Source organism: Pseudophryne corroboree, chromosome 3 (assembly GCF_028390025.1).
Source record: "Pseudophryne corroboree isolate aPseCor3 chromosome 3, aPseCor3.hap2, whole genome shotgun sequence".
NCBI lineage: Eukaryota > Metazoa > Chordata > Amphibia > Anura > Myobatrachidae > Pseudophryne > Pseudophryne corroboree.
Window position 1 is genome coordinate 755805676 of NC_086446.1, and position 8949 is coordinate 755814624.

At 49.3% G+C, this 8949-nt stretch overlaps 1 long non-coding RNA gene across 1 annotated transcript; it reads right to left on the bottom strand.

Moving 5' to 3' along the window:
• Positions 1-4860: 4860 nt before the first annotated feature.
• LOC135058233 (uncharacterized) lies at positions 4861-8283 on the bottom strand. Its single transcript, XR_010244697.1, has 4 exons — positions 8154-8283; positions 7974-8049; positions 7676-7828; positions 4861-4946 (listed from the first exon to the last, which is right to left on the bottom strand). It is a non-coding gene; the product is annotated as an uncharacterized LOC135058233 (long non-coding RNA).
• Positions 8284-8949: the final 666 nt, after the last annotated feature.

Sequence of the window (8949 nt, forward strand, 5' to 3'; positions counted from 1 at the left end):
TTTAGGCTTTTTTTTATTTTATTGGCCTCAATTGGTATAAAGTATATTTTAGTGTTTCCCAACCTCAATCCTTAAGGACCAAGTTTTATGGATATCCATATTTGATCACAGATAGTTAAATCAAAATAACTGAGGCACTAATATTATACAGTATATGTAGTATATACTGCTGGAAAATTGGTGAGCTTTGATCAGCGATGTTCGGATAAGATGTACTGGTCAGAAGACCGACACCGGGATCCCGACATCGATCACAATGCCAGCACCAGAATCCAGACTGTCGGCATCCAAAACTTAAGTATGGTTAAGGATGGTTAGGGTTAGGCCATGGGAAGGGAGGTGGATAGGTTTAGACTGTATTGGGAGGTTAGGGTTAGGCTGCGGGGGAGGAGGGGTTAGGTTTAGGCTGTATTGGGAGGTTAGGGTTAGGCTGCGGGGGAGGAGGGGTTAGGTTTAGGCTGTATTGGGAGGTTAGGGTTAGGCTGCGGGGGAGGAGGGGTTAGGTTTAGGCTGTATTGGGAGGTTAGGGTTAGGCTGCAGGGGAGGAGGGGTTAGGTTTAGGCTGTATTGGGAGGTTAGGGTTAGGCAGCGGGGGAGGATGGGTTAGGTTTAGGCTGTATTGGGAGGTTAGGGTTAGGCTGCAGGGTGGGTTAGGTTTAGGCTGTATTGGGAGGTTAGGGTTAGGCTGCGGGGGAGGAGGGGTTAGGGTTAGGCTGTATTGGGAGGTTAGGGTTAGGCTGCGGGGTGGGTTAGGTTTAGGCTGTATTGGGAGGTTAGGGTTAGGCTGTGGGGGGTATGTTTAGGCTGTATTGGGAGGTTAGGGTTAGGCTGCGGGGGGGTAGGTTTAGGCTGTATTGGTAGGTTAGGGTTAGGCTGCAGGGGAGGAGGGGTTAGGTTTAGGCTGTATTGGGAGGTTAGGGTTAGGCTGCTGGGGGGGCAGGTTTAGGCTTTATAGGTAGGTTAGGGTTCGGCTGCAGGGGAGGAGGGGTTAGGTTTAGGCTGTATTGGGAGGTTAGGGTTAGGCTGCGGGGGGGGGTAGGTTTAGGCTTTATTGGTAGGTTAGGGTTAGGCTGCGGGGGAGGATGGGTTAGGTTTAGGCTGTATTGGGAGGTTAGGGTTAGGCTGCGGGGTGGGTTAGGGTTAGGCTGTATTGGGAGGTTAGGGTTAGGCTGCGGGGTGGGTTAGGGTTAGGCTGTATTGGGAGGTTAGGGTTAGGCTGCGGGGTGGGATAGGGTTAGGCTGTATTGGGGGGTTAGGGTTAGGCTGCGGGGGGTAGGTTTAGGCTTTATAGGAGGTTAGGGTTAGGCTGCGGGGGAGGAGGGGTTAGGTTTAGGCTGTATTGGGAGGTTAGGGTTAGGCTGCGGGGGAGGAGGGGTTAGGTTTAGGCTGTATTGGGAGGTTAAGGTTAGGCTACAGGGGAGGAGGGGTTAGGGTTAGGCTGTATTGGGAGGTTAGGGTTAGGCTGCAGGGGAGGATGGGTTAGGTTTAGGCTGTATTGGGAGGTTAGGGTTAGGCTGCGGGGGGGGTAGGTTTAGGCTTTATTGGTAGGTTAGGGTTAGGCTGCGGGGGAGGAGGTTAGTTTTAGGCTGTATTGGGAGGTTAGGGTTAGGCTGCGGGTGGGTTAGGGTTAGGCTGTATTGGGAGGTTAGGGTTAGGCTGCGGGGGGGGGGGGGTAGGTTTAGGCTTTATTGGTAGGTTAGGGTTAGGCTGCGGGGGAGGAGGGGTTAGGTTTAGGCTGTATTGGGAGGCTAGGGTTAGGCTGCGGGGGAGGAGGGGTTAGGTTTAAGCTGTATTGGGAGGTTAGGGTTAGGCTGTATTGGGAGGTTAGGCTGCAGGGGAGGATGGGTTAGGTTTAGGCTGTATTGGGAGGTTATGGTTAGGCTGCAGGGGAGGATGGGTTAGGTTTAGGCTGTATTGGGAGGTTAGGGTTAGGCTGCGGGGGGGGGATGGGTTAGGTTTAGGCTGTATTGGGGGGTTAGGCTTCGGGGGAGGAGGGGTTAGGTTTAGGCTGTATTGGGAGGTTAGGGTTAGGCTTCGGGGGAGGAGGGGTTAGGTTTAGGCTGTATTGGGAGGTTAGGGTTAGGCTGCGGGGGAGGATGGGTTAGGTTTAGGCTGTATTGGGAGGTTAGGCTGCGGGGTGGGTTAGGTTTAGGCTGTATTGGGAGGTTAGGGTTAGGCGGCGGGGGATATGTTTAGGCTGTATTGGGAGGTTAGGGTTAGGCTGCGGGGGTTTAGGTTTAGGCTGTATTGGTAGGTTAGGGTTAGGCTGCAGGGGAGGAGGGGTTAGGTTTAGGCTTTATTGGTAGGTTAGGGTTAGGCTGCGGGGGAGGATGGGTTAGGTTTAGGCTTTATTGGTAGGTTAGGGTTAGGCTGCGGGGGATGAGGGGTTAGGTTTAGGCTGTATTGGGAGGTTAGGGTTAGGCTGCGGGTGGGTTAGGGTTAGGCTGTATTGGGAGGTTAGGGTTAGGCTGCGGGGGGGGGTAGGTTTAGGCTTTATTGGTAGGTTAGGGTTAGGCTGCGGGGGAGGAGGGGTTAGGTTTAGGCTGTATTGGGAGGCTAGGGTTAGGCTGCGGGGGAGGAGGGGTTAGGTTTAAGCTGTATTGGGAGGTTAGGGTTAGGCTGTATTGGGAGGTTAGGGTTAGGCTGCAGGGGAGGATGGGTTAGGTTTAGGCTGTATTGGGAGGTTAGGGTTAGGCTGCAGGGGAGGATGGGTTAGGTTTAGGCTGTATTGGGAGGTTAGGGTTAGGCTGCGGGGGAGGATGGGTTAGGTTTAGGCTGTATTGGGAGGTTAGGGTTAGGCTTCGGGGGAGGAGGGGTTAGGTTTAGGCTGTATTGGGAGGTTAGGGTTAGGCTGCGGGGGAGGATGGGTTAGGTTTAGGCTTTATTGGGAGGTTAGGGTTAGGCTGCGGGGTGGGTTAGGTTTAGGCTGTATTGGGAGGTTAGGGTTAGGCGGCGGGGGATATTTTTAGGCTGTATTGGGAGGTTAGGGTTAGGCTGCGGGGGTTTAGGTTTAGGCTGTATTGGTAGGTTAGGGTTAGGCTGCAGGGGAGGAGGGGTTAGGTTTAGGCTTTATTGGTAGGTTAGGGTTAGGCTGCGGGGGAGGATGGGTTAGGTTTAGGCTGTATTGGGAGGTTAGGGTTAGGCTGCGGGGGGGTAGGTTTAGGCTTTATTGGTAAGTTAGGGTTAGGATGCGGGGTAAGGAGGGGTTAGGTTTAGGCTGTATTGGGAGGTTAGGGTTAGGCTGCGGGGGGGGGTAGATTTAGGCTTTATTGGTAGGTTAGGGTTAGGCTGCGGGGAGGATGGGTTAGGTTTAGGCTGTATTGGGAGGTTAGGGTTAGGCTGCGGGGGAGGAGGGGTTAGGGTTAGGCTGTATTGGGAGGTTAGGAATAGGCTGCGGGGGAGGGGGGTTAGGTTAGGCACTAAGTGGGGAGGGTTAGGATTAGGCTGCAGGGGGAGGGTTAGGGTTAAAATGATGGGATGGGGGGTAAGGAGGGGTTAGGTTTAGGCTGTATTGGGAGGTTAGGGTTAGGCTGCGGGGGGGGTAGATTTAGGCTTTATTGGTAGGTTAGGGTTAGGCTGCGGGGAGGATGGGTTAGGTTTAGGCTGTATTGGGGGGTTAGGGTTAGGCTGCGGGGGAGGATGGGTTAGGTTTAGGCTTTATTGGTAGGTTAGGGTTAGGCTGCGGGGAAGGAGGGGTTAGGTTTAGGCTGTATTGGGAGGTTTGGGTTAGGCTGCGGGTGGGTTAGGGTTAGGCTGTATTGGGAGGTTAGGGTTAGGCTGCGGGGGAGGTTAGGGTTAGGCTGTATTGGGAGGTTAGGGTTAGGCTGCAGGGGAGGATGGGTTAGGTTTAGGCTGTATTGGGAGGTTAGGGTTAGGCTGCAGGGGAGGATGGGTTAGGTTTAGGCTGTATTGGGAGGTTAGGGTTAGGCTTCGGGGGAGGAGGGGTTAGGTTTAGGCTGTATTGGGAGGTTAGGGTTAGGCTGCGGGGGAGGATGGGTTAGGTTTAGGCTTTATTGGGAGGTTAGGGTTAGGCTGCGGGGTGGGTTAGGTTTAGGCTGTATTGGGAGGTTAGGGTTAGGCGGCGGGGGATATTTTTAGGCTGTATTGGGAGGTTAGGGTTAGGCTGCGGGGGTTTAGGTTTAGGCTGTATTGGTAGGTTAGGGTTAGGCTGCAGGGGAGGAGGGGTTAGGTTTAGGCTTTATTGGTAGGTTAGGGTTAGGCTGCGGGGGAGGATGGGTTAGGTTTAGGCTGTATTGGGAGGTTAGGGTTAGGCTGCGGGGGGGGGGGTAGGTTTAGGCTTTATTGGTAAGTTAGGGTTAGGATGCGGGGTAAGGAGGGGTTAGGTTTAGGCTGTATTGGGAGGTTAGGGTTAGGCTGCGGGGGGGGGTAGATTTAGGCTTTATTGGTAGGTTAGGGTTAGGCTGCGGGGAGGATGGGTTAGGTTTAGGCTGTATTGGGAGGTTAGGGTTAGGCTGCGGGGGAGGAGGGGTTAGGGTTAGGCTGTATTGGGAGGTTAGGAATAGGCTGCGGGGGAGGGGGGTTAGGTTAGGCACTAAGTGGGGAGGGTTAGGATTAGGCTGCAGGGGGGAGGGTTAGGGTTAAAATGATGGGATGGCGGATTAGTGTTAGGGGGTAGAGGGGATGGTTAGCATACTTACTTAGCAGGTGTTGGGATTATGCACGTTTGGATGCCTGCCTGCATTCCCATATATGGGACTAGATATGTTTGCTTGTACAAGGCAAATATAAGAATGTGTTTGGTTTTGTATCATGCTACTCACAATGAGAGGATATTTTACATGTTGGAACAAACTGTTTAACATAATAAAGAACCGTAACACTCATTTGCAAATTATTTTTTGTGTCTTTGTTATTTCCTTAGTGTGTTGGAGATTTTTGACTTTTCTGTCACTTTCCTCCCATTTTGACCCAGATTTTCCTGATCCCTTGAAAAACATAAGAAGGGGAACTGATTAATATTAATGATTCATTTTAATTATGCTTCAGCTGTATTTATTTAAGTGAAAAAGACATCACATTATGGAGCAGTCAGTATAAAGCATATTTTAATATTTTCCGCCACGCTTTCTAGAACATTTATTTCAGTGAGAAATAGGTGCTTCCAACAAATCTGTTGCTATAAAAACTAAATGTTATCTCAATTTGTATAATATAAAGTACACCTACAAAGCTATATCACTCCAATAGACATACTAAGGGCAAGTATTAATTACACTGCAGAGTATACAGCTGACAAAGTGTGAGGGTCACAGTAAGAATGTTTCTGGCTGATTTAGAAGTGGACGCGATTGCAGCCGCCACTACTGTACACCTTTTTGTGCAGCCGACTGTGACTTTATGCTAATGAAGCAGCCAATGGGCTTCCTACTGAGATACCCGTACATAGAAGCACCATCGGGTATTTCACCAGACATATGGCTACTGGTGGCAGCGCAACAGGTGGCAAAAGCCACAAACGCTGGCCACGATATACCCTCGTCTGGCTAGCCACCCACTGTTACCTACCAGAAACTTCCAATGAAAATGCTTCTCTGACCAAGGCCCTCATTCCAAGTTGCTCGCTCGCTAGCTGCGTTTAGCAGCCATGCAAACGCTAAGCTGCCGCCCTCTGGGAGTGTATTTTAGCTTATCAGAAGTGCGAACGAAAGGATCGCACAGCGGCTACAAAATAATTTTGTGCAGCTTCAGAGCAGCTCCAGACCTACTCCTAGCTTGCGATCACTGCAGACTATTTAGTTCCTGTTTTGATGTCACGAACACGCCCTGCGTTCGGCCAGCCACGCCTGCATTACCCCAGGCACGCCTGCGTTTGTATCTGACATGCCTGCGTTTTTCCACACACTCCCCGAAAACGGTCAGTTACCTCCCAGAAACACCCACTTCCTGTCAATCACTCTGCGGCCAGCAGTGCGACTGAAAAGCGTCGCTAGACCTTGTGTGAAACTGCATTGGCTGTTGTGAAAGTACGTCGCGCGTGCGCATTGCGCCCCATACGCATGCGCAGAAGTGCCATTTTTTTGCCTGATCGGTGCGCTGCGAACGAAAGCAGCGAGCGATCAACTCGGAATGACCACCCAAATGCGCTCTGCATCTCCAGGGGTAACCATCAGGACATATGCGCAGTGCAGATCACGTGCATGAGCAGATTACAGACATTGGTACTTGTGTCCAACATTGACACTGCATCCACCTCTGAACCAGAGCCTTAGGTGTAAATTTACTAAGAGTTCTATTTAAGATGGGATGTTGCCCATAGCAACCAATCGCTGGCCAGCCTGAGTAATCTGTGGCTTACTCAGCTGCCAGCCTGCGGGGAACATCGCGACGCGGTCTCAGAGCTGGCATCGCAAATGTAGCAAAGAAAACCTACTGCATTTGCAAAGCTGCCTGCGAGCAGCTTTACAAATGCGATCCATGCGGAATGAGGCCTGTGGACAAACCTGTGGCCTCAGCTGCATTGGTTTGCACCTCTCCACCAGTAACAAGCATTGGATCTCTCCTGATCCTTATTAGATTTCCCCAGTGAGATGCTCTACATTAAGGTTCCAAATAGACCTATATCCAGGTTATCAGATGTCATTTGGGTATGGTTAATGATGATGGGTTGAACAGCCTTCCCGGAGTTATTGGTAGAGCTTTAAAGAAGAACTTGGACAACCTTCCCTAGAGCATTGAGGTTGGGATGTCAAGAACTACGTTATAATAATCATCAATGGATCATTTTAGTTGCGTGTTTTCACAGATAGCATTTCTGTGCTAATACTTGTGCTACTGAAATAGATTGTGTAATGACACACCGTAAAACCCAACAGTCCCAAAAGTGTAAAAGTGTGTTGCGCATATTGTATTGCATAACCACGTTTATTCCTAGTTCATATATTTATTTTTCTACTCATATAAACAGGGCTAGTTCTCGGTTTGTGACCCCCCCCCCCCCCCCAATTTACATGCGGTAACGGCATGTGCCACTGCCCCACACCCTCTGCATGTGTTCCTGTGCCTCATTCTGCCCTGGTCAAAATAGCTGGGGTCTCAATAACAAGGATTGCCCTCCACCATTGATGGTTAGAGTCATCGACTATTGATGTTCACAGCTATTGACCATCAAAGGATAAACCATCAACCATCAATGGTTGATGGCAATCCTCGCCTCCATGGGCTTTACCACCGATGGTTAGGTCAGATACTCCACATTTGTGGCAAAGGTCCAATGCATGAGTTGTGTGCATACGTGGTGATCAACTAACTATGGTTTCCTACCGATGGCTAAAAATCATTACTGCCTCAATGCCCTTACTCGGAAGGTGGACTGGCACACATCAACCTACCTGCACTGGAGAAAAATAATTTTCATGGCACAGGAAGGTAGGCAGATATAAGTTCATGTTATATTCCGTCTCCTCTTTAACTTGTAAGTGCTTTTGGCCGAGATCTTCATTCATAACATTTTTGTCCCAATTGTTTTTATTTTATCTGGTGTCATCATCAAGGGGTGCTATATAAATAATCTTAAAACTATGACATGCATATTTCCTGATTGGACAATACAGATGTGATATGGAAAGAGACCCCGCATGAAGGATTTCAGCAGTTTCTAAGGCTTGATCATCAGAATAACTAATAAATTGATATGTTAAAGTGTAAGACAACTTACAATGAGCTGTGTCTCCATGAGTAATACACCTGAGGGCTAGAGAATCATTTTTCGGCATCCAATTATTCTCTCCTCAGTCACTCACGGCGCTCAGTGACCAGTGTTGTTCATTGACTGAAGGTCTACAGAAGCTGACTATAAATCATGGTGACTCTGCAGGGACAAAAAGTAAAAGCCTCATCAATATCACCTGTACTTCATGATTGATAGGTGACCTATGTATCACCTCCAGTTATCACGCTAGGGTTCTTATAATGTAAAGTAGGTATAGTATTTCCTACAGGGAAAATATGCTTACCCCACTGAGCCAGACTGAACAGCCTTCACTGTGCCAAAGCCTTTGGGTATTACATGCAGTTCACACCTCATGGTCCCTAAACAGAACCATATGGAAAGACAATTATTGTCAGTCTAACTCTTTTGTCACATATATAGTTGCAGTTGCACAGCTAGAAAACAATACATTTTATTTAATTACTAGATGCTGTTCCTGGTGCTGCTGGGGTTTCTCTCCCCCCACACACGTTCTTCTCTCTCTTTCCTACTCTCTCTTCATGCGTGTCATAGGCGTGTCACTGAAAGCACCTGTGTACAACAGAGAAACTGCACCTGCCGTATAGAGATGATGCAAGTTTTGATGGTGAGAATGATGGTACATGTAAAGATCAAAAGATGCACCAATTGTTATTTCAGTGTTTACATCAGCCCCTTAATGAGAATGGAGCTGGCAGTGGGAGCTGGGGTATGTGCCGTGCACATAAGGTGCAATGTGCTAGTGCATGCCTCAGCTGTACTTAGGTGATCAGGCAAACGTAATGACCAGTGGCAGGTGCAGAGGTGGGGCTGCAGCATAGTCCAAAATTCAAATAGGGGAGACAAACCAACTGCCACTTCAAACTGACTCACTGGCAGTTGGTGTGTCTCCCCTATTTGAATTTTGGACTATGCTGCAGCCCCACCTCTGGATCCGCCAATGGTAATGATCTAATTTATTTATTTTTATCAGGGACCCATTTTACAATAATAGATATATACATATACTTTATGGTTTCCCCCACCTCATGTCTGGATTGTTTCCCCCACCTCATGCCTGGATGGCTTCCCCCACCTCATGCATGGATGGTTTCCCCCCCCCCCCCACCTCATTACTGGATGAATTTCCCTACCTCATACTTGGATTATTTCCCGCATCTCATGCTTGGATGGTTTTGCCAACCTCATACCTGGATGGTTTCCCCCACCTCATGCCTGGATAGTTTCCCCCACCTCATGCC